We start from the raw sequence: 24,357 nt of genomic DNA on the forward strand, positions 1-24,357 counted from the left end.
GACGTGTCTGCACAGGGGAGGCTGGAAAGAGAGAAGGAGAAGGGAGGGTGGGGAAGAGCAAGAAAAGGAAGGGGAGGAGGAGGAAACAAAATCGACAGACCAAAAGGAAGAGGGGTCAGTGTCTCAAGGAGAGCCCCACTGTGGGGTGAGGATCAGGAGGGAAGTGGAGGTTAAAGCAGAAATCCCTGATGTCTGTGGAGCTACAATACGGGCTCTGCACTTTAGTATATTTGAGATAAAATGCCACTGTGTTGCTAAGGCTGACCTTGAACTCCTGGGCCAGTATTCCAGTTATTCTCTTGAGCAGTTGAGGAGAGAGAGAGAGAGAGAGAGAGAGAGAGAGAGAGAGAAAGAGAGAGAGAGAGAGAGCTTGTCATGCAATATATCAGGTGTCCTTCTGGGAGCGCTATCCACTTCCTTTGGAGCAGGGTGTGTCCATGACCTTTCTGAGCTCACCAGTTAGGCTAGACTGTCTGGGGAGTAAGCTCCATGGAGTTCATTGGGTCTCTATAGCAGAAGGGAGGCAGGATCAGTAAAGGGCCACTTGGCTGACATGGAATAACTTAGTCGTTAACTGACTGAATGGTTGGGATCCTACAAGACCCTGACAATGTTGATGGCCAGAGTCTTAGCTTTCTGAGCCCGAGGTCTCTGTCCCTGGGAGGACAATTTGGTGCACGCACAAAGCCCAGTGACATGGACTCTCAACCACATATTTGGCATAAAGTTGGGTCTGTCCATGATCAAGGCTGTGATAGCAGAGCCCCAGCTGGGGGGGGGTGTGGGCGGATTCTTTCAGATCCATTACCCCTTGTAACAAGCTAGTTGGGGGATAATAAAACCTTCAACTAATCAGAAAAAGGGAACAAACTGACCTGTTAGAGGCTTCCTTGCTGCTGACTTCCCAGCTTCGGGAGAGTGGATTTGAGACCGCTCTTTCTCCCTTCCTGAGACACGTGTGATGCACTCTGAGCAGTCTGCATTCCCAGCCTCAGCTTTCGCCTTGATCATTTTCCCAAAATACCAAGTAGGTTAGGTAAGCCCTCCAGGGCCCTTGGAATCACAGGGCTTGATATGCTGATGGTGCGCCTGTTTACCTACAGGGACCCAGGTGAGAAGGCTCACTCCTGCCCCCTCCTCGCCTGCCTCTGTCTCAGGGGTCCTCTTGCAAAACACAGAGAGAGGCAGACAAGAGAAGAGGGCACCAGCCCCTTCTTGGAAAGGAAAATGGTCTGTCAAAAAAGTACTGGTCCTGTCACTAGGGACTGGCAGGAGAGATGCAGGAGCTATCAGCATCATGACAGGGTCAGTGAGCTTAATTCTTCTGACTGTTGTGTTTTGTTTTGAGACAAAGCCCCTGAAGCCCATGCTGGCCTGGCACTTATTATGGGGCTAAGGATGATCTGGAACTTCTGATCCTCCTGCCTCCATCTCCCGAGTGCAGGGATTACAGGTGTACGCTATCACAATGTGCTGTGCTGTGTATCAAACCGGAGGCTCCACGCATTTTAGACAAGCACCTGCTGAGTTACATCTTCAACCCTTAGTTCTTGTTTGTCCTGAGGTTTGCTGTTTCACAGCTGTCTTGGGCAACCACTCCTTTCTGGTTCCTATTGAAAGGCGATTACAAGACAGCTGTCTGCATCCAGCAGGGGTTCACCGTCCCCTCGTCAGCCCATCCCCTTCCTGGGCTAGCCCACTCTGAGCCCCTCCAGTGTTCTCTACCATGTGGTTTCCAGAGAAACACTGATGCTCTCCCAAGTCCATTAGAAACCTATTATTTAGAGCGGTCATCCTTACTTCCTCCCAGGCCGCTCACCTCGCACCACGAAGATCCCCCTTCAGGAAGCTGGGTGTTAGGTTTCCTGCGGAGGAAGAGGTCCCTCTGCGTCCATCAAATGGCTGCACATAGCTGAGGCCCATGCGGGAAGCAGTCTCTTCGCTGTTTGGACGCGCCCAGGCACCTGTTTGGCCAGCGCTCTCCATCCTGGCAAGGAAGAGAGAAAGAGAAACAGAGGCCCTGGAAGCCAGCGCCTCGGTCAGAGCTCTTCACCATCGATCGTCAGCAATCGATACCTTCTTTTCAATCAGCAAGTCTCATATTTCACCGTCTCTCCACAAGCCCCCCAAATAAACCCTGCCAGCAGTAAGAGTCCCTCCCCCATTACTGCTGGTATCGTCTCAAAGCCAACTTGAGTTTGTTTCCAAGAAGGGACATCCTTGCTGCTGACGCTGCCCCTGGTATTGAACTGTGGAAGTCATGCCTTCTTTCTGAGGCTTTTTTGTTTGGTTTTGGTTGAGGGAAAGTTGTTTCGTTTTTGTTTTTGTTATAGGGTCTCCCAATGTAGCTCCGGCTGTCCTGGAACTCCCTATGCTTACCAAACTTCAACTTCACACTTCAAACTCACAGAAATCTGCCTGCTTCTGCCTCCTGGGTGATGGGATTAAAGGAGCGCAACACTACACTCAGCATTTTTATATATTTATATATACATTTATTTATAGATTTGTGTGTGTGTGAATGCGTGTGCATGCGTGTGCATTTGCATGCATATGGGGTGGGCAGAAGTTAACATCAGGTTGCCTTTCCTCAATCCTTCTTCACCTTATTTTTTTCATTTGCTTAATTACATTTTATTTACTTATATTGTGTGTGCATGCATGATAGCCTGTGGGAACTGGTTTTGTCCTTCCACAGCATGGGTCTGGGGATTGCCTCAGGCTTGGTGGCAAAGGCCTTTTTTTTTTTAACCAGCTGAGCCTTCACCTTATTTTTTACTTAATTTAATTTAATTTAATTTAAGGAGACAGGGTTTCCCACTGAACCTGAAGTTCACCATTTTACCTAAACCTGACTGACCCTTGAAACCCCAGGCTCAGGCCCTCTCAGTGCTTGTGTTACAGGTGCATGCCTCTGCACCCCGCTTTTTACATGAGTTCTGGGAGCCCAAACCTAAACTGGCATGCTCGGTCAGCAGGTTCTTCACCATTAAGCCATTTTCTCTGCCCAGAGTCACATCTTTGCCATGAATAAGAACAGTGGTGGTGACCCTGAGAAGCTCCCTGGTGACCCCACTCCTGCTCTGACCAAAGCCTCCGAGAGCTGATCCCAGTTTCTCCAATTACACTATCGGCTTATTAATAATTTAGTGCAGAGTGAGGTTGTCTCTGCTGGCGAATGACTTTGGGGCCTCAGGTTATTGAAATACTAATGCTACCCATTTATCAGTCCTTGCTGACGGAGTGTCAGAAGTTTCTGGAATCTGTAAGAGGTACAGAGCCATCCTCAAAGGAAACTGTTGATTGACAGGAATCCAAGAATAAGGAAACCCAAGGTGTGCTGTTCTCCAGACCTGGCTGCTGGCCCTGAACCCTCAAGAGGAAGCCTTTGATTCAGACTTTGAAAATCCTCCTGGTAACTTGGGAAAAGTAGGAAGCTTGGTGGTTTAGATCTGGCACATGACCCCCTGTGAAGTTTCCTTATGGGTTCAGTGTCTGTCTGCCAACATGTAGGCTACGCCATGCAACTGGAGTATCAGTGGACACCCCAAGTTGTGGGGTCCGCTCACAGTGCTCACCAAGAACATCTCCCTCCCCTCCTTTCTGAGCTATCTCCCAGTCTTCCAGGTGCTCAAGGGAAATAGTGTTGGGAGAGTTTGCGGCCTCCCTCATGCCTGCTCATCTTTCTGAGGAAGAGCCCGACACCCCCAGGCTCCAATAAGAACTGAGCGCTGAGAGTATTTTGGGGAGTTTGCTGAGTTTATTTTTATTGTCACCTTATATTCATGGCCCGTTGTCTGCTTCTCCATTTGCCATGGTGATGCATGCTTTCCTTTGAAAGAACATGTATTTAAGTTAAACAGCTCGTGATTCACACTAAAAATATCAACGAAGTCTCAGTCTGTGGTGAATGGACACAGTGCTGGATGCAGAGGGGACTGTGGCATGCTGGGAATTCAGGACACCTGAGTGTGGTTGAGCGGCCTGGGAAGACACAGACCTTGAAAACTGCTTCTCCTTGGTGCTCAGGGTGATTGGGCAGGGAGGGCTGTGTGGGTCTCAAGAGAGGTCTGGGCAAACAGGAACATCAGGAAAAGGCACATTAAATCTACATGAGATAACCCCATGACGTCAGTACCTAGAGGGTAGAGACAGGAGGGTCAGAGTTCAAAGTCATCCTCAGATACACAACAGAGCTGAAGTCCAGCTAGGGTTACACACAAACACATCTCAACAAATGAAACAAAACAAGCAAACAAGCAAAAAATCCAAAGCAAAAATCATGAGATACCATTGCGATGGGCAATCTTGGTTGTCAACTTGACAGGATCTGGAATCAGCTAAAAAGCCAGCTGCTGGGCTCTCCTGTTTCTTCATCAGATTAGGTGAAGCAGGAAGACCCACCCTAAATTTGGGGGCACGTTCTGAGGACAACCCAGATAAGACTGGGAAGAAGGGGGCCTTGCTTTTGCCTGTTTGCCTTCTCTCGCTGCAGGTTCATCTGTCCCATCGATGCAGCCTCTACTGATTCCTTCCCTGCTATCAGGACGCAGCTCCAGGCTTCCAACGTGGACTGAGCTCTAGCAGCCCTCCAGCGCTCCTCTGAGACTGCTGCACCAAACCGGGGCCCTGGAGCATCCAGCTCCACATACTGAGTGGTTACCGGATCCTCAACCTTCCCAGCGTGAGACAGCCATTGTTGGACTCCCTGCGCCACAACCGGTAAGTCAGTCTAGTAAATCCCCTTTCATTACATATTCATTCTCTCTGCGCTATTTCTCTGGAGAAGGTTAATACGTCAGTTCACACCCACTACGACCCTAGGATGGCAGGGATAAAATAATGCTGACAGTAACAAGCATTTGCAAGGAGGTAAAGAAAAGCCATGGGGTTGATCTTGGCTGTCAACTGACTCGGCAGGGAAGAGGGAAACTCAGTGGAGGAATTGCCTCCATCGGATTGGCCTGTGAGCCTGTATGTGGGTGCATTTTCTTGATTGCTAGCTGATAGAGGAGGGCCCAGTGCACTGAGGGACACACCATTTTTAGGCAGATGGGCCTGGGCTGTGTGAGAAGGGTAGGTAGCTGAGCAGGAACCTGAAGCAAGCCAGTAAGCAGCGCTCCTCTTTGGAGTCGGCTTCAAGCTCGCGCTTCGAGTTCCCACGCTGACTTCCCGCAACAACGCACTGGAACTTGTAAGATGAAAGAAGTGCTTTACTCCCCAAGTTGTTTTCGGTCATGGTGTTTATCACGCCACAGAAAGCTAACTAGCACAACCAAGGACCTGCATACTCCACCGGTGAGGGTACATAACAGTGTGGTTACTTTGCAAAACAGTCCAGCACTTTCCCCACAAAGAGAACGCATAGTTATCATCTGTGCCTGTAATTCCACGCCCATGAGAAATGAAGGCATGAAAATCTTACACAAGGTGTGTTCACAGCCCAATGAAGGAGCAGCCCAAGTGTCCATCAACAGCCGAGAGGACAAACTGCACAGGAGGATATTAAAAGGGGATTGTGGGACACCCAGCGACCACACAGGTAAACTTGAAACTCTGTGCTAAGTGAAGCCAGATGGTACCTGTGTGCCTGACTCTGACTCCATGAACTGTCCAGAGCAAGCAAAACTAAAGAGACAGAAAGTAGATTGATGGCTGCCAGGGGCTGGGTAATGACAGGGTGGGTCGCTGAGGGGTGATTGGGAAGGGTGGCAAGCCTAAGGGAGTGGGATTTCTTTTTAGGATAATGAAACTGTTCTAAATTGATTGTGCTGATGGCTGAACAACCTTGGGAATATGCTAAAAGCCATTGAATAGCACAACCGAAGTGAATGGATCGGTGAGTGTGCAAATTGTGGCTCAATAAGAACTGGGGAACGAGCTCTGACTAATTTAGTGGTTGTTTGTGCATTTTAGAAAGGTTTGGGAGATGTTATCATTTGGAGCTTATTAAATCTGGGGGATGCTGTTTTCTGTTTGGGCTCTTTCCTGGGCGTGGCTCAGCTCCTGTGGCTAGCTGGATTATATCCAGGGTTCGGCCATCTGTTGATTCCTGACTCAGTAGAGGTTACTCCAGGACCCCAAAGCCATGACCATGTGTACCCTTTGGACCTGAATCTTTTTGGGGGGACCCTGAATCTTATATTTGGCAGAGCAGAATATAAGCATAGCAAGTTAGGTAGAATGGGATGGAAGTGTATTCTGGGCAGGGGAGCAGCCAAGGCAGGCAGAGCAGCAGGGACGTGGGGGTGGGGGTGGCTCATGTACCAGGAACAGCGAGTGGCTGAGTCTGGGCTAATGGGGTGGAGGAGGAGGAAGGAGGAGATCTCAGGAACTAGGTGCACTCACTTCATAATGGTCCCCAGGAAGCTGGCCGACTACCATTCAAGAACTTGAGTTTAAAGTCTCCTAGAATTGTGATTCTTATCTTCTTTGGGTTCATAGAAGAAAAATCGAATCTGTATTAGTCACTTGTCTTGTTTCTGTGACAAACCACCTAATAAAAGTGACTTAAAGACAGAAGGAAGGGGTTCCTTGGGCTCACAGTTTGAGGGTACAGTTCATCCTGGCAGGAAAAGATGGCAGAGGGAGCGTGAAGTGACTGATCATGTTGCATCTGCAGCCAGGAAGTGGGGAGAAATGAATGCTGGTGCTCACCTCGCTTTCACCCTTTTACTCAATCCACGCCCTAGTCTTTGGGATGATGCTGCCCAGAGGTGAGGTGGGGCTTCCCAGCTCAGCTAACCTGGTCTGGATTACCCTCACAGGCATGCATGAAGGTTTATCTCCCAGGTGATCTACAGCCTTTTGACAATCAGTATTAACCCTTAGGTGATGTCATACAACACCGACACATGGAACAATGCAATCAATCTGAAAGGAAAAAAAAGGGAAGGAAAATGAGTGTGAAAATTTACTTGATTGCCGGTTTAATGAGATTTGAAATCACCATGGAAACAGAACTCTGGGTGTGTGTATGGGGGCTTCCTGGATTGGGTTAACTGAGGTGGGAAGGCCCAGCCTGAGACTGAGAGAGCATGGCGCTAGTCGGTGGGCTGGGGTCCGAGATGAACAAAAGGGGACAGCAACTGAGCACCAGCATCTCTCTCCCCTACCTAACTATAGACACAGTGGGAGCCATTGCCTCTTTGTCTTCCTGCCATGGTGGCGTAGATCCCTCCTTAAATCATAAGCAAAAAAACCTTTCTCCCTTAAGTTGCCTCTGTCAGGTGTATTCTCACAGAGACAAGGTAATTCACAGTCGGCTTGGTCTGGCTGTCTCATTAGTGCCTACCAGTCGCAATAAAAAATAGCTGATGCTTACTGACCCATAAGAGCATGCCAGCCTCTGTGACTCACTCAGCAAAGCTTTGTAGTGACCTACAAAGCAAGTATCGTCCCCATTTTATAGATGAAGAACCCAGAGCATGGAGGAATTAAAGAGCCTGGATAGTCGTGAATACATTCTGGTGAGTCCCTTGTGTGTGGCTGTTCTGGTTTCCCTTCTGCTGCTGTGACTGGACACCCTGGCAGAAAGCAAGGCGGAAAAGGTTTCCGTTAGCTCCTAAGTCCAGGTTCCAGCTCATCACTGTGGGCAGGCAAGGCAGCTAGCGACGTCACAACCGAAGTCAAGAGCGGAGTGAGAAATGAATGTGTTCAAGGTGCTCTGCTCACTTTCCCCACTTTATATGGTCTACGCAAGCCCAGAGAATGGTGTCACTCACAGTGGGTTGGGCCATCCCACTCAATTAAGGCAGTAACGACAGTTCCCCATGGGCATGCCCAATGCCTGATCTAGACAGTCCCTGGCTGACACCCTCTTCCTAGGTGATGCTAAGCAACCGTGTGAAGCTGGCAATTAACACTAACCATCAGGCCGTTTAAACAAAATACAGGGGTTTGGTTTGCTTCCCTCCTCACTGTGACAAAAACTGGACAGAAGCGACTTAAAGGGAGGACGGGACTCTTGTGACTCTGGATTGGAGAAAGAGTCTGTTGTAGCATGAAAGGCATAGCGGCTGGTGCTCCATCAGTGGTGCAGGAGATCTGGGGAGATGGAGCTGTAAGCCTCAAAGGTCCACCCCCAATGACCTGCCTCCACCAGTGATGTCCTCCCCTCCCCCGCCCAAAGGTTCTGTAGCTTTCCCAAACAGCACCCCCAGCTGGGGACCATGTATTCAAACACGCAAGCCTGTGGGGGACATGTCACATTCAAACTGGCATATTGGACATATTAACTGTAGGTGTTATTTCCTAAGGGTGGGTGACAGGGAAGAGATAACAGTGACAGCCACTCTCTGCTGGGGCCAGGCGTGGCTCCAAGTGCTTTGTGTGCGTCATCTTGGGAAGTCCTGATGAGAGGACCGTAGGTGGATCTGGTATTGTTTTCTGTGTGATATGGGGGGGAAATCTAATTTTGATTGCATCCTTAGCAATTATCCATCTTGGGGCGGGGGATGTGGCTCAGTTGGTAGAGAGCTTGACTCGAATGCGTGAAGCCCAGGGTTCAATCCCCAGTACTGCATAAAACTAGGTGTGGTGATGCACGCGCGTGATGCCAGCTCTCCAGAAATGCAGGCAGGAGTATCAAGTATTCAAGGTCACTCTCTTGCCTATTAGCGAGTTTGTAGCCATTCTGGGCCACATGAGACCCTGAATATGAAAAATTTGACCATCTTTTGCATAGTATGCATAGGCGAACATGTGCATCTCTGTTCTACGCCTGGGTCCCTCCTGTCTGGCCAGTTTATCTTATAGTACCTCAGTGCCACATGGTTACTGTGGTTTTGTGAGATTCCTGATGTAAGTGAAGGCCTGGCTTCCAGCCTGGGACAGGGCAGGGGAGCTGGGAATGGCTTAGTGTGCCTCTCAAATGCCTCCGGTTCCCTGACACTCTCAGAGATATTTAGGGGTGTCTATCCGGAAAAGTTCTTGTAAATGGGATAGGTAACTTCCGGTGCCATTGCCACAGTTGGCCTTGAGTGAGTTTTGGGGCCTCTCTTAGTCTCCATTTCCTTAGCTGGAAAGTGGAGACACAGATCATTGAGAGGGACAAACGAAACGGTGGAGACCGGACAGCAGCAAACGCAGCGCACGTCAGTCAGCAGCCATTCTTTCTTTCATCCACCCGCAGGCATTCACTGAACTTGCAAGGTGTCAACCACAGGTCTGGGCACCAAGGTGCCACAGGAATCAGCCAGGCAGGCGGTACCATGAACTGTGCGTTCTGGCAGACATAAGAAGCATGTAGGAGGGGAAAGGCAGACGATCAGAGTGGGAGGGAGTGGGTGTTTCACCACCCACAGAACCATGTGGAGATCACTGTCACAAGCCAGGCCCCGACTGGCTGCCCCAAGCTTCTGAGGAAGCAAGGGAGATTCTCCTATAATCTTGCGGCCAGCAGTGCTGAGAGTTATGGGGGCAAGTAGAGGCCAGGGCCACGAAGACTTCCTTCTCCCCACAGATGGTAGGCTGAGGCTGAGGAAGGGAGACCCTGGCCTCCCTTCTAAGCTGTTGTTATTTGTTACGGGTGTGTTGACAGTAACAGTAACCATGGCGATGGGTACTGCAGTTGTAGCGTCATAGCGATCGCTGCTGGCAACAGCAGATGTGTGAGAGAGGCTGCAGCGATAGCAGTAAGCACTTTCAGTGACTGTGGCAGTGTTCTCAGCTACGGCTCTAACGACTGCAGTAGCAGAGATAGCAGTGACCATGGCACCTGGCTGCAGCCACGGCAGCGAGGAGAATGAGAGCAGCTGTCCCGGCAAACAGTTGTAGAAATAGTGGCTATTGTATTACAGCAATGGTGGCTGTAGTAAAGGTGACGGTGGTGATAGTGGCTAGGTTAGTAATGGTTGTAATGTTCGCCCCCAAGCAATCGTGGCTGTAGTAACAGCGGGTGTAGCAACAGTGGCTATGGTAACAGTGGCCAACGTAATGCCTGTAGCAACACTGGCAGCAGTGGCGGTGACCACAGCCATAGTGGTAAGGAGGCTGCAGGTGTGGGCCAGACTCTCCAGTCTCCTTCTAGCTGCAAAATCTAAGACTCCAGAATTTTTTTTAGAATCAACCTCTAGTCCCACTCTACCCCCAACCTGGCTCTTCTTCCTCATGCTGGCTCAGCAAAGAAGTCGTGTCTTTACCAGCGTTATTCTAGGAACCACCTATAGTGGTGGTAAAGGCTGGTTTGCGTGTAAGGATCAAAAATCCCTGTTCTAACCCTCTTGCCAGGGCCCCAACCCAAATACACATCCACAAAACAGACCAGGACAAGGCTCAGCCTGAGACCGGTCTGTCCATTAGAAAGGAACACAACTCCTTTCTAGATCCTTTTTCCAAGGAGTGCTCCCCACACACCAACCAACAAGGCAGATCTGCGGGACTGGCTTCAGCTCAGGCAACTTTTCCCACCCCAGTTCCTTTAGAGCATCTGCACTGCCTGACCCATCTTTCCTCGGAGGTTCCCAGTCTCGGCATACACACACGGTAGTCTCATAGTGATCTGAAATGACCGGCACTCTGGCTGCCGAGTCGCATGTGAGTTCTGGCTCACAGAGATCATGTGCACTGCAGTAGCTTCTAAGCACAGTGGGGTGGGGAGGGGAGAGGGCAGTAGAGCCATATGGCTAAGCAGCTGAGTCTCCCTTTTTTTCTGTTTGCTCATGCGTCTGGAGCTCCCTAGGTCCTTCTAGAATCTTCTGTCCTGCACTTAGCAGCTCTCCTCTCCTCTGACAATGGATTCCATTCCCCCTTGGATCAGGATTTTGCTGACTAGCGTGCATCCTGCATTATAAAGTATGTATAGTGCTTGGCGCTGCCAGTGCCCTCTCTCCAGGTTCCTGTCTGTTCCTCCTGGAAGATGAGCAACCAGGCAGGGCAGTGACCAGGCAGGATGGCAGGTGCTGCCTCCCATAGCTCCTCCTCCTTCTTCCTATCAATATGGTCCCACAACTATTTGCTGCACCCTGGAGATTCCAAACATGAGCAGAAGGGGGCAGGGAGAGAAGGCTGGTGCCTCCCTTTGGGACCAAGTGGGGAGGCACAGATGGAACAGAATGATGGGGCTGGGAATAGTTTGGGGGCCAAGCTGAGAAAGTTGCACGTAGAGGGGAAGGGAGGAGAGGGAAAGAATCAGGGGTTGAATCAGGGGAAGGATTAGGGCTAGGAAACGGTGAGAAGGGTCCCCAGGGACTACAAGGAGAGTGACAGTGTGGCTGTTGTGCTGGCAGAGGACAAAGAAAGCAGATTTTCTTTTCCTTTCTTTTCTTTTCCAAGATAAGATCTCAGTATATAAGGCCCCAACTGTCCTGGAACTCATTATGTAGACCAGACTGGCCTTGAACTCACAGAGGTCTGCCTGCCTCTGCCTCCCAAGCACTGGAATGAAAGACAAGAGCCTCTACATTCAGCCCAGATGTAGGTCCTCATATGCAGTGGTCAAATGCCACGCAAAGTACTCATGCAAGGCAATTGGGGATGCCTTGCCACAAAGTAAAGATCTGCTCCTTCATTAGCGCTCTGTGTTTAGTGCTGTCCAGACCAGACTGACTATAGAACCAGCCTTTGCAAGATACCTAAAAACCACTCAGCTGAGCCTAGCCAGCCCTGCTCAGTTACTGAGAACAGTCACTCCAGGATGCTGACTTAAGCATAGGCTAAAGAGAAGAAGATGCAGTGGACCAGGGTGGGGGGCAGAAGATGCTGTGGACCAGGGTGGGAACAGAAGATGCCATGCATGGACCAGGTGGGAGCAGAAGATGCCATGCATGGACCAGGGTGGGAGCAGAAGATGCCATGCATGGATCAGAATGGGAGCAGAAGATGCCATGCATGGACCAGGGTGGGAGCAGAAGATGCCATGCATGGATCAGAATGGGAGCAGAAGATGCCGTGCATGGACCAGGGTGGGAGCAGAAGATGCTGTGCATGGACCAGGGTGGGAGCAGAAGATGCCGTGCATGGACCAGGTGGGAGCAGAAGATGCCGTGCATGGACCAGGGTGGGAGCAGAAGATGCCATGCATGAACCAGGTGGGAGCAGAAGATGCCGTGCATGGACCAGGGTGGGAGCAGAAGATGCCATGCATGAACCAGGTGGGAGCAGAAGATGCCGTGCATGGACCAGGGTGGGAGCAGAAGATGCTGTGCATGGATCAGGATGGCACGTGTAGTTTAGAGTAGAAATGTGGCAGGGAAACCAGAGGTCTGTTGGTAGATGTTTGCATTCTGAGTTGCTCGTGGAACAGGAGTGTGGGAAGAGTCTACCCTGAGACTCATCTGTCCTCACCCAATGCATGGTACCTCCCTGCTGTGTAGCAGCCTCTGTTTCTCCAAGGCAATCTGTTCTTGTCCTGCACCAGTGTGCTGAACATGTGTATTACAGGACAACCTGTGCCTTTAACTTGAACTCTTCCCATGAAAAGAAATGCATTGTGCAGCATTAAAGGGTTATAGGTGTCAGGATGTGGAGGGTAAACTCAGGGGTGGAGGATGGGGTCAGCAGTACTGAAGCCAGCTCCTACTGGCTCAGGAGGATCGAATATATATTGGTTTTTCGAGATAGGCTTTCTCTGTGGTTTTGGAGTCTGTCCTGGAACTAGATCTTGTAGACCAGACTGGCCTCGAACTCACAGAGATCTGCCTGCCTCTGCCTCCCGAGTGCTGGGATTAAAGGTATGCACCACCACAGCCCGGCTAATCAAATATATATTTAAGAATATCTGGAGATGGCCTTGGGCTGTGGCTCAGTTGGTAGAGTGTTTGTCTAACAAACCTAAAACCCTGGGTCCCTTTCCCAGCATCACATAAACTGGGCACAGAGATGTACACCTGCCAACCCCCCTCGCAAGAGGTGGAGGCTGGAGAATTAGAAGCTCAAGGTCATCCCTTGCCACATAGTGAGTTCAAGGCTACATGAAACCCTGTTGTAACGAGAATCTGTATGTACAAAGAGGTAATTATTTGAATAGTTAATCTGAGATGACCCCTTAACTGGAGTAGGGATAGATGCCCAGATAGCTGGTGAGGCATTCTCTCTGTGCATGTATTTAAGGGAGGTTCTGGAAGGTACTGGCCGTGGACAGACCAAGGAAGGTCTGTCACCACCCTCTTTAGAAGTGACCCAGAGTTCCAGCGGGGTGGGGCTGTGGGGAGAGAGACAGTGGAAGAGTGACTGTGTGAACTGTCTCTGCTGCTACCAGTGTTCATCAGAACCCCAGATCTGCAGACACTAGACTCTGCACTTGACCCTGTGGCTCCTGAGTTCTCAGGCCTTCCACCTCAGACTGCGCACACACCAGCTTCCCTGACTCCGAGGCCTTCAGATTCAGAGTGAGCCATGCTGCAAGGCTCCCATGGTCTCAAGCTGACCAGACTCTATCATCATGTGAACCAGTTCCTCTAATACATCCCCTCTCACTGTGTGTGTGTGTGTGTGTGTGTGTGTGTGTGTGTGTGTGTACTGTTGTATTCGAGGCGCATACATTTGAACACTTTGTCCCCAGCTAGTGGGCACCATAGAAGATGTGAGTGAGGGCAGGGGCTTGAGTTTTGTAGCCAGACACACTTCTGTTTGCCCTCTGCTTCCTTGTTGTGGGATATTTGTATACTGTGTGATGATATATTGTTGTGATTGGTTTAATAAAGAGCTGAACTGCCAATAGCTAGGAAGGAGGTATAGGCAGGACTTCCAGAGGAAGGAAGTAGCAGAGAGAGGAAGTAGGAGGAGAGAATCAAGGCATAGAGAAGACACAAACAAGAGACAGAGGGAGTGGGACATACAGAATGAAAGAAAGTTAAAAAGTCACATAGTAAAATATAGATTAATAGAAATTGATTGATTTAAGTTATAAGAGCTAGTTGGGAATAAGCCTAAGCTATAGGCTGAACTTTCATAATTAATAATAAGTCTCTATGTAATTTTTTGAGTTGGCAGCCCAAAGAAAAATCCATCTATACTTCCTGACTTAAAAAGTTATTTATTTAGCGAATTTATGATGTATAGGTATTTTACCTACATACATGTCTGTGTGAGGGTACCAGATCCTGTCATGTGGGTGCTGGGATTTAAACCCGGATTCCCTGGAGGAGTAACCAGTGTTCTTAAACACTGAGCCATCTCTCCAGCCCCTGCTTCCTAGCACTGAAACAATAACACCAACCACATTTTGTTCTGCTGCCATGCCTCCTGGCCATGGTGGACTGCCCCCCCTCCCCGCTAACAAACCCTTCCTCCTTTCCTGCCATTCCTTCTGGCCATGGCGGACTGTCCCCGCTAACAAACCCTTCCTCGTTTAAGTTGCGTCTTCTCATGTGTTTGACCACAGAATGAGAAGTAGCGTACACATATGCACACACTTCCATCTCTCCAGAGAACCCTAATACAGCTATTAAGCATAAGCCTTATTAAAAATTCAATTACTAAAACCTATAATTAAACAAATTACATTAAAATCAAAGGTGGTTACTACTCAAGACGCATGCCTTCCTAATTATTTTACTGTACTCTGACTCTTCCTGAGCTCTGGAGGTTTTTTTGCGCCCCTGGAGTCAGCTTGGCAGGAACGAGGACACTAAGGGGGCTTCCCAGCCCCACGTTCAGTGACAACATGCTGTGCATGGGGTCAGCCATGGCGAGATGTTTGCACCAGGAAATGCCCAAGGGTGCAAGTCAGAGGCTTTGTATTCTCTGGAACTCCCTCCCTCTCTCTCTCCCCTCCCCCCCCTCCTCTCTCTCTCTTTCTCTTTCTCTCTCTCTCTCTCTCTCTCTCTCTCTCTCTCTCTCTCTCTCTCTCTCACACACACACACACACACACACGTATGCAGGGTGTCTTAGATTTCAACTGGTTTATAACTTGTGGTAATCCTCCTGCCTCACCATCCCACACAGTGCAAGATTACAGGGATGCACCTTCACGGCCAGATGTTAGTTGGTCCCAAAGTGATGGCATGCAGCCCAGCCCGGTGTCATGTGCACTGACATCTCTTCTCAACAAGCCTGTGGCATCCACTGTCCTTTCCTTGGTATTGTCCACAGATAAGCAGCTTGTTCCTCTGCACATGTAGGAACAGTGCACAGGCTGCAATGGAGGCCTCTGTGCACATGCCCTGGCCCCACCTTAGGCCAAATGTTGTAACAATTCATCTTTTTTTTTTTTTTTGAGACAGGGTTTCTCTGTAACTTTGGACCTGTCTTGTCGACCAGATTGACCTCGAACTCACAGAGATCTGCCTGCCTCTGCCTCCCAAGTGCTGGGATCAAAGGCGTGTGCCACCACTGACCGGCTGTAACAGTTAATCTTGCTCATTAGCTAGACAGAATCTCGAATTATCTAGGACACTGATAGCTGTGCGTATCTGTGAGTGAGTTTCTATGTGGAGCTACCCACCTTAAAGGGTCCAGACTGCACACATAGAGCCCAAGCTGAGGGCCAGCATTCATCTCTCTCTGCTTCCTGACTGTGGACACAATGGAACCAGTTGTCCCTCACTCCTGTTTCTGGGCCTTCATCATGGTTGTCTGTACTTCAAACTCTGAGACAGAACAAGCCCCTTTCCTCAAGTTGTTCTTAGAAAGTATTTAGTCTCAGTAGCGAGAAAACTAACCAGTGTGATGTTCTTGTTCCCCACTGATCTTGGTGCTCGTGTATCATAAGAACTGGCCAAGCCCAATAATAGAGCGGGAAGAGCTCTAGGGATCACCTTCTCCAGTGGAACAAGAAGGCCTGGAGGCCATGTCATTGCTCTCGTTCTCCTCTCTGCTCTAGTACTGGGCCCTGACTGAGCTCCAGCCTGTAAGCAACTTGGTATCATAAGGGTCACTGCCCCCTCTACTGACTCAGTGACTTATCCAGGCTGAGCAGTCCCTAGGCCAGAGCAGCAAGAGAGATGAACTGTGGTCAGAATGACACAGTAAGCTTGTTGATATCCAGTTGTGCCATCATCATTTGTTAAATATGTTTTCTTTTTCTATTTGATATTTTTTACTTTTTTGTCAAAAATCAGGTGTTTGAAGATGTGTGGGTTAATATCAGGGTCTTTGATTCAGTTCCATTGGTCCGCCTATCTGTTTTTATGCTAATACCAGGCTGTTTTCAGTACTGTAGCTCTGTCGTAGAGTTTGAAGTCAGGGATTGTGATGCCTCCAGAAGTTCTTTTATTGTACAGGATTATTTTGGATATTCTGGGTTTTTTGCTTTTCCATATGAAGTTAAGTACCATTCTTTCAAGGTCTTTGAAGAATTTTGCCTGGATTTTGCTAGGCATTGTATTGAATCTGTAGATTGCTTTTGGTAAGATTGCCATTTTTACTATGTTAATTCTACCTACCCAAAAGCATGGGAGAGCTTTTCATTTTCTGGGAGATAAGGATCTCTAATAGGATCTACACTGCTGAAGATGACCTTGAACTCTTGACTGTCCTGTCTCTAGCTCTCAAGTGCTAGATTGCAGGTGTGCACCATCATGTTAGGTTTCTATGATGTTGAGAATTGGACCCAGGTCTTCCTGCCTCCTAGACACACACTCTACTGACTGAGCTACATCCCAGTTTCTTAGGCCTGAAACTGTCATCCTCCTGCCTCAGCCTCCTGAAGGCTAGGATCCCAGGTATGTCTCACCATTCCAGGCTGATTCGGGTTTTATAAGTTCATTGTTAATATTTTGCTGTCTGGTGTCTTTTACTATGACCAAGAAAAGAAAGAGGGATGTCATGTTCCTAAGCCTCAAGAAAGGAAGTCATCCACAACAGAGCAGAGCCAGAACCCTGTAGCCAGGTGACCTCATGTAAACTCTTCCTCTCACCAGCCTTGGTATTCCCAACTCTGAAGCTGGAGAAGAGAATCCTGAGGAAGACTGATCCTTACAATGCAGACTGAAGATGTTCTGTTCAGGTGGGCTCCCATGACCTGTTGGGGGTCCCCGAAGCCAAGGACACCTGACCCAGCACCCCAGCCAACTCTGTGGCCTGGTACCTCCTTCCCTGCATTCCCACCCCTGCACTGCTCCCCTCCCTGCCAGAGACGCTCTGGTTTCCAGAGCAGGGTCCAACCAAGCAGCTGCCACTTGGCCCTGTTGATGGGAGCAGGCTTTGTACAGAGGCTTTTAAACCTCCCCTCTTCGTCTGAGTATTGATTATGGAGCCTTAATGGGCTGCTTCTAAGATTGTCAGCCTAGGTTCCTCCAGCCCCCATTGTTCTGGGCCATCTCTGCTAGCACTGCCCCTCTCAACTCAGAGCGGGCCTCAGAGCCACCCCTTTCCTCTGAGGGCGAGGGAGCTGAGACACAAAGCACTGTTTCTTTGTACATGCTGCCGGCTGGGGCTGCACCACTGCCTCTCCAAGCAAGTGGTGGGAGCAAGGTGCAGAGAGGCTCCCACCAGCTGATTGGCGGCTACCTTGTCCTGACCCCTACCAAATCTCAGCCCTGGCTAGGAGGCACCACTGCCACCCTTCTTGCTGACCTGGGCCCCATGTGGGTGAGTTGCTGTAGTCCCAGAGGCTTCCTCCCATTACCAAAGAAAGGCCCGAAACATCCCCTCAGGACTGAGCCCCCTCCTTCTTCCTGGGTTTCTTATCCCTGGGTAGCACTTTTCTGATCTGCCGTTGCTATGGACTCTAGTGTGCGTCAGTGTGGTAGCACAGGGTTGGCTGCCTGCCCCGGGTCCTCTGACTTCCTTTACAGCCAAGTCAATAAAAGTGTCACCTCACTCTTCTGTTTTTAGTGTCTGTGTTTCAGACCAGTGTGAGGCCTGAGGCCCATGAGTTACACAAGCACACCGCTAAACAGACTCGTTCTGAAATGGGTCAGGAGGGAGCTGGCTAATGACTCAATGCTTTCAAATACGTACACGGCCCGATGTCTACTCTGCAGCCCCTTAGTGCCGTTCCTTGATGTTGGAGGTGGTGTGTCTGTACCCCACTGCTCTGTGTCCCACCGCGTGGCTCCGCTCTTACAAACAGTTCACAGTCAACTGGTGTGTGGCTTCCTCTGTGACCCCCTCCCCATAAGAAGATGACTTCAAAAGAGAATCAGGGATGACCAGGAGAAGAACACATGTGTGCTGCATACGTGACATCTCTGGTGACTGAGTTATATATATCCAGTTGGATGACAACTGGTCTGAGTCTACACATTCCAACAGTGCTCTCCTCAGATCATCAATAAAGCAGTCAATCCAGTCACTTCCAATGTCATACTGGCCCCAGGACTGCCTTCCAAGGCAGCCTGGAAAGGAACACGAGCATCCAAGGGATGGGCTGGGCGTCAACAAGAAGGACATGGTGACAGCCCATAAACATCACAAGCCCCTGAGCCCCACAGCGACTGTTGGCCAGTTTCTCCTGGCTCATGGGCTCACTCACTATGGACAACGCTGTGATGGCTGGTCTGACGTCTTACACTTAGTCCAGAGCCCTCACGTCCCCCAAGTAGCCACTGGATCAGTGTTGTTTGAGTTACTTTTGTGCTGCTCTGGCCAAAATGGCAGAGACCACCTTAAAAGGAAGAATCGTGCCGGGTGGTGGTGGTGCACACCTTTAATTCCAGCACTTGGGAGGCAGAGGCAGCTGAATATCTGTGAGTTCGAGGCCAGCCTGGTCTGCAGAGTGAGTCCCAGGACAGGCTCCAAAGCTACAGAGAAACTCTGTCTTGAAAATAAACAAACAAACAAACAAAAAAATAAGGAAGAATCATTTACTTTGACTCATGGTTTCTGACTGGCCACGTGTGTGAGGAAGACCACCAGAGCTGATATTCTCCTCTTTTCTTCCTATTTCATCCAGACCTACCGCCCATGAGGTGGTGCTGCACACTGTCAGGATAAGTCTCATTCTCCTAGTTCTCTCTCTCTGGCCTCCCTCACAGCCACACCCCGAGGTGCGCCTCACCAGTCTCCCAGAAGATCCTAAATCCTGCCAAGCTGACAGGCAAGTGCCATCACTGTGAACTCCACTCCCTCTTGTAGCTGAATACTATTTCACTATACGAACATATAAGATTTTGCTCATCTGTTCTCTGCTGACGGACACTTGGATTTCGTCCACATTTTTGGAGTGTTGTGGGCAACGCTGCTGTGAGGATAAATGTGCCGAGTGACTGTTTTGATTGGCACTACAGTCAGATGTGTTGTGTCCAAGCCTGTCTCCTCTTTACGTCTCTCTGAGCCTTTGCACCTCCTCCCACCCCTCGTCTGATCCCCTTGTTAACTTACATGGACTCCTATACATTCTTAGGGCCCAGCTCCACGCTTGTTCTTCCAGGAAGTCCTGCTGACACACTTAGACAAGACTGGTGCCCCACTTCTAAGAGGCAGAGGCAGTGGCAGTGTCTGTCCATCTCCAGGGAGGCCATTCTTTGCTGCCATTGCTTGTATATCAGTCTTCCTTGATGAGATGGTACTGGAATAGGCTGCTCTGAACATTCCATGCCTCAGAGCCTGGGTCAGTAATGGGTGCATAGTAGTAATAGTAGTAGTAGTAGTAGTAGTGTGTGTGTGTGTGTGTGTGTGATTTTAGTGTGTGTGTGTGATTTCAGTGTGTGTGTGTGATTTTAGTGTGTGTGTATGATTTTTGTGTGTGTGTGATTTTAGTGTGTGTGTATGATTTTAGTGTGTGTATGTGTGTGTGTGATTTTAGTGTGTGTGCATGTGTGTGTGATTTTAGTGTGTGTGTGTGTGTGTGATTTCAGTGTGTGTGTGTGATTTTAGTGTGTGTGTGTGATTTTTGTGTGTGTATGATTTTAGTGTGTGTGTGTATGTGTGTGTGTGATTTTAGTGCGTGTGCATGTGTGTGTGATTTTAGTGTGTGTGTGTGTGTGTGTGTGTGTGTGTGTGTGTGTGTGTGTGTGTGATTTTGTGGGTGGGGGGATAGAGGTCAATCTTGTATATCTTCCTCGGTCACATTACCTTGTTTTTTGAGACAGACTCACAGAGCCTAGAGTTTGCCAATTAAGCTAAACTTTTGGGTCAGTGAACCTCAGGGGTCTTTCTGTCTCCCTTCTACCCCCAGTGCTGGGATTCCAAGTCTGTATCACCACACTCAGCTTTTTAAAAATGATCTATTGATTATGTGAATAGATGTTTTGTTTGTACATGTGTCTGCGTACTGAGTGTGTGCAGTGCTCACAGAGGCCAGGATCCCCTGGAATTGGAGCTACAGATGGCTGCTAGCCATCATGTGGGTGCTGGGGTTTGGTTTTCTGAAGAGCAGCCAGTACTGTTAACGCCCCAGTACATCGAGATTTGTTTGTTTGTTTGTTTGTTCTGAGGCTCAAACCCAGATCCTCATGCTTGCAGGGCCAGACTAGACCAAATGAGCCATCCTCCTGACTCAGTAGTAGGTACCTTAAAATGTTTCTCAAGAGACTGTATGAATATAACCTTAACCATTGTCAGTCTTGGTGATGGCCTTGGATTTTTTTTATCTGGGAGCCCTAAACACATGGCAGGTCTGAATGGCTGTCCTCTGGAGGATGGGAGCAGCCACATCTACTTATTATTCCCAGGAGCAAAACACCCTTGGGAGACTTGTTGATAAGAAATGCCGAGTGAAATGGGACCAGAACTGCCATTAAAAATGATTAATGAGAGCAGTGCCCCTCGTCCGGTCTAGAGCCACACTGTCAATATTAATGGCCCTTAAAAACATTCCACGCACAGACACTTGCTGTTTGGTTCTATGCTTAGCTAGAGCATAGTTCCGTCCTGTTCTTTTAAGTTCTCTCTGAAGCTTGGCTTATCCCCAAAACTGTACCTTTGGGGCTGGCAGGCCACCATTCCTGCAGCGCACTTGTTCAAGAACTGTCACCATTGTTTTCTGTCAGGCAGCTAAGAGAGCCCCCTGCCCTCCCATGCCAGCCATGAAGCGGGCAAAAGGCCCCTTCCACCCTCTTCATTCTGTAGCTCAGTGTCATGGCAGTTTCTGGGGAGATCAGGACAATGTAGGACCCTGGGGGAGAGGGCTCAGCTTTCCTAATAAGATGGCAGCTGAGAGATAACACAGATGTCACAAAGGAACCGCTTCCATGGGGGACTGAAAGGACGCCATTCACAGGGGAGGCAGAGTGCAGAGTCGGCAGGGCCAGGCGCCTGGTGGCAGCGCCAGCTGAGACAACACTGGCTGCATCTGGGAAAGCGCCAATTAAACCACTAGCCCTGAGCTGGGGCTGCTCAGAGTTGAGACACTTACCTAGCATGCTTGAGTCCCCAGGTTCCAACCCCAGCACAGCTAGAGAGAAGGGGGTGAGGGCCCAGGCAGGCATGCAGAATGCCAGAATGCTCAGTTTTACTTTTGGGGGGACCAAACATTACCCCCTCTGTATTCCCCCATTTCTTGTCCTGGTGATATTGGAGGCTTGGGAAGAGACGCTCTGCTTGGCCCATCTGTAGCTTCCACGGGGGAGAGAAACCCAGTGTAGCTCTCGCTGTTATTGAACATGCACCTTCATACACGGTAGGTGTTCCATAAATGCTGGTCTAGGATTAACTGGGCTACTTGCCCCTAAATATAAGTGGCCCTCTACTTTCTCTGCAAATGCCTGGGACAGCAACATTTGCTTGGAGAGTGATTTTTCTTGAGTTTATATTCACAAAAGACGGATATTAGGCATTTGCAGGGAAATTTGTTGTTGTTGGGTCCAAGATATGTGAATTGCTTTTTCTTTTACTGTAACTTTAAATGTAACAGGCATTTTATGGGGCGCTGGGCCTCAGGAAAGCCTAATGGGCAAACTGCTTCACAGCACCATTGAAACAACTTGTTCAGGTGAGTCTCAAATAATAGACAGCTGTCCCTGCCCTCCGACACACTCAGCTGCACCAATGCTTGTGTGTGTGGGGGGGGGGATGCTCTTGTGTGCGTGCATGTGTGTGGCTCATATGAAAAGTTTACTGAAAATATAGAGTATGATAGTAATAGCAAAAAAACCACAAAAAAACAAAAAAAAAACCCTCACTTTATGTAATGAGTTCACCTCACCTGTGACCTTGGAGAGGAAACAAAGACAGGTCAAGTCACTTCCTGGTGTCACAGATTTACTATGGGACAGGTTGAGTTGTTGAAACGTTTTGATTTGGAGGCCAGAAGTTTATTCAAGTGGATCTAATAGTCTCCTCAAGCAATAAAACAGGATCTCCTTCAGATTTGATGTCATGTGTCCAGCTCCTACCCCTGTAGGACTGGGGCAGAGCTTGGAGCTCCCCACCTTGCCAGGGAGTCCCAGTCTCTCTAGCTGTTTAGACCTGCCTCCCCCCTCCCCGCGCCTAGTTCTGCCTTCAGTCCCCTTTAATTAAACAACAATTCTCCAAGGATAGCAATTGAATTATCCAATCATGTCTTTCTAACCTGATTACTCTTCTTAACACAGGTTTCTGGGTGGCTCCGCAAAGCAGGTGTTAATGGGACTCAGTGTCTGCTCCCTGCCTGCATTCCCAGCCGCTGTTCCTAAAAAATGAACAGCCTGGAACTCAGCTGTTGATGGGGCGGGGACTCCATTCCTCCCAGAATTCCCATCCCACTGGCCAGTGCCAGGACTTCTAGGTGGCCCCTAGAGTCCTTGGCTGTACTCTGTGCTTCTATGCTTTGCATATTCATTCTGCAGCCTCCAGCAGGTCTTTCGGTGTGCCAGCGCCTGGCCAGGAGCTGAACTCTGAAGGTAAGTTCTCAATGTCTCCTGGTCACAGGTACAAGGACACAGCCTTTACCCCAGCCAAACACAGAGCCCAGCTCTGAGCTCTTGCAGAAGAGGGACCGAAACATCTGGGTGAAAATAAAAATAGCTATTAAGATAAAAAGCACATTCCATGTGCACAGTGATGACTCCTTATTGTATGCGATTTCTGGGTAGCAGTGCCCATTTCTATGAAATGAAATCTAATTTTTTTACTTCTTAATTTGAAAAGCAATCAAACATACTTGGGAAGAGTAAATTTATCTCCTCTCTACCTGTTCCCTTGATTCACCAATTGCTGGCAAACTGCCCATTGCTCAGAAAGTTTCTGCAGTAATCTCTCTATGACCATGGCTGGTCTTTTGCCTTGACCCTGGAGAGTAGGTCACTGGTCTCGAGGACCTTTACCATGAACTACTTGCCTGAGAACAGGCTGCTGACTTTTGACAGCCTTGGGATGATGGTTTGCTGTGAGACTTTCCCCAGGAAGATGTGGGCAAACATCCATTCACTCCAGATAGAGTGCTGAAGACAGAGCAAAGTTTCAACCCGAGTCTAGATTAGTAAACGAGTGAGTTGCTAAGAATTCCCTTCAGGAGCATGGATGACTTTAAGACTACCGGGTCAGCAGAAAGCTCACCACAGCCCTGGTGAGGACTCATGAGAGTGGCACCCTTGGAGTTCCTGTAGGATTCACAGGCAGCTCCCTCCAAGCAATCCCCATCAGCTGTTACTGCTTTACAACCGTGGGAGGGCCCTGTGAATCCTGTTATCTTCAGGAACTCCCTGAGCCTTTTAGGTTTCCTCTAGTTCCCAGATCGCATGAGCGTCTGTCCTCCCTCCAGAAGGGAATGTTTCAGTTCCTAGAAAATAGCTACACTGCCAATCCCTGCATTGTTGTGTGCTTACTCTGTGGCAAAGCACCCTGAGGAAAGCAGAGCGAGGAAGAAAGGGTTTATTTAAGGTTGCAAGGTGATAGAGTTCATCATGGCGGGGAGGTTACAACAGCAGCCAGGGAAGGCACGCTGGAGGAGCTGGAAGCCAGCTGATCACGTTTTTCCATGAATAGGAGAGAAGTAGAGAGAAAGAGAAATGTGGTGAGTGTATAAACCTGTGGTTCTCCACCTGTGGATTGCTACCCTTTTGGGGTTGCCTATCAGATATTTACATCATGATTTATAATAGTAGCAAAATTACAGTTAGGAAGCAACAATGAAAACAGTTTTATGGTTGGGGTCACACAGCATGAGGAGCTTAGCAAGGGGCCACAGCGTTAGGAAGGCTGAGGACGCGGCTTCCAAACCCTCGAAGGTCACCCCCAGCAGCATGCCTCCTCCATAAGGTTCTGTAAACTTCCCAAACAGCCATCAACTGAGAACCAAATATCCAAACACATAAGCCTGTGAGGGATGTTTCTCATCCAAGCCACCACAGTCACATTCAGAAATGTTAATAATTTAATGCCGAGGGAATACCACCATCATATATGTAGTGTATGTGCTCATTTGGTTAATTTTCTTCATAGTGATTGCTTTTGAAAAAAATCTACATGATTTATCTTGTGTGGTTGGGTAGGGCGGGCATGTGGAGGTCAGAGAACAACTTCTGGGAATCAGCTCTCCCCTTTCGGTTATGTGAACCTGGATGGAAGTCAACCTCCAGCCTTCAGGCTTGACAGCAAGCACCGCTGTGCAC

Source organism: Myodes glareolus, chromosome 21 (assembly GCF_982192425.1).
Source record: "Myodes glareolus chromosome 21, mMyoGla1.1, whole genome shotgun sequence".
NCBI classification, from domain to species: Eukaryota; Metazoa; Chordata; class Mammalia; order Rodentia; family Cricetidae; genus Myodes; species Myodes glareolus.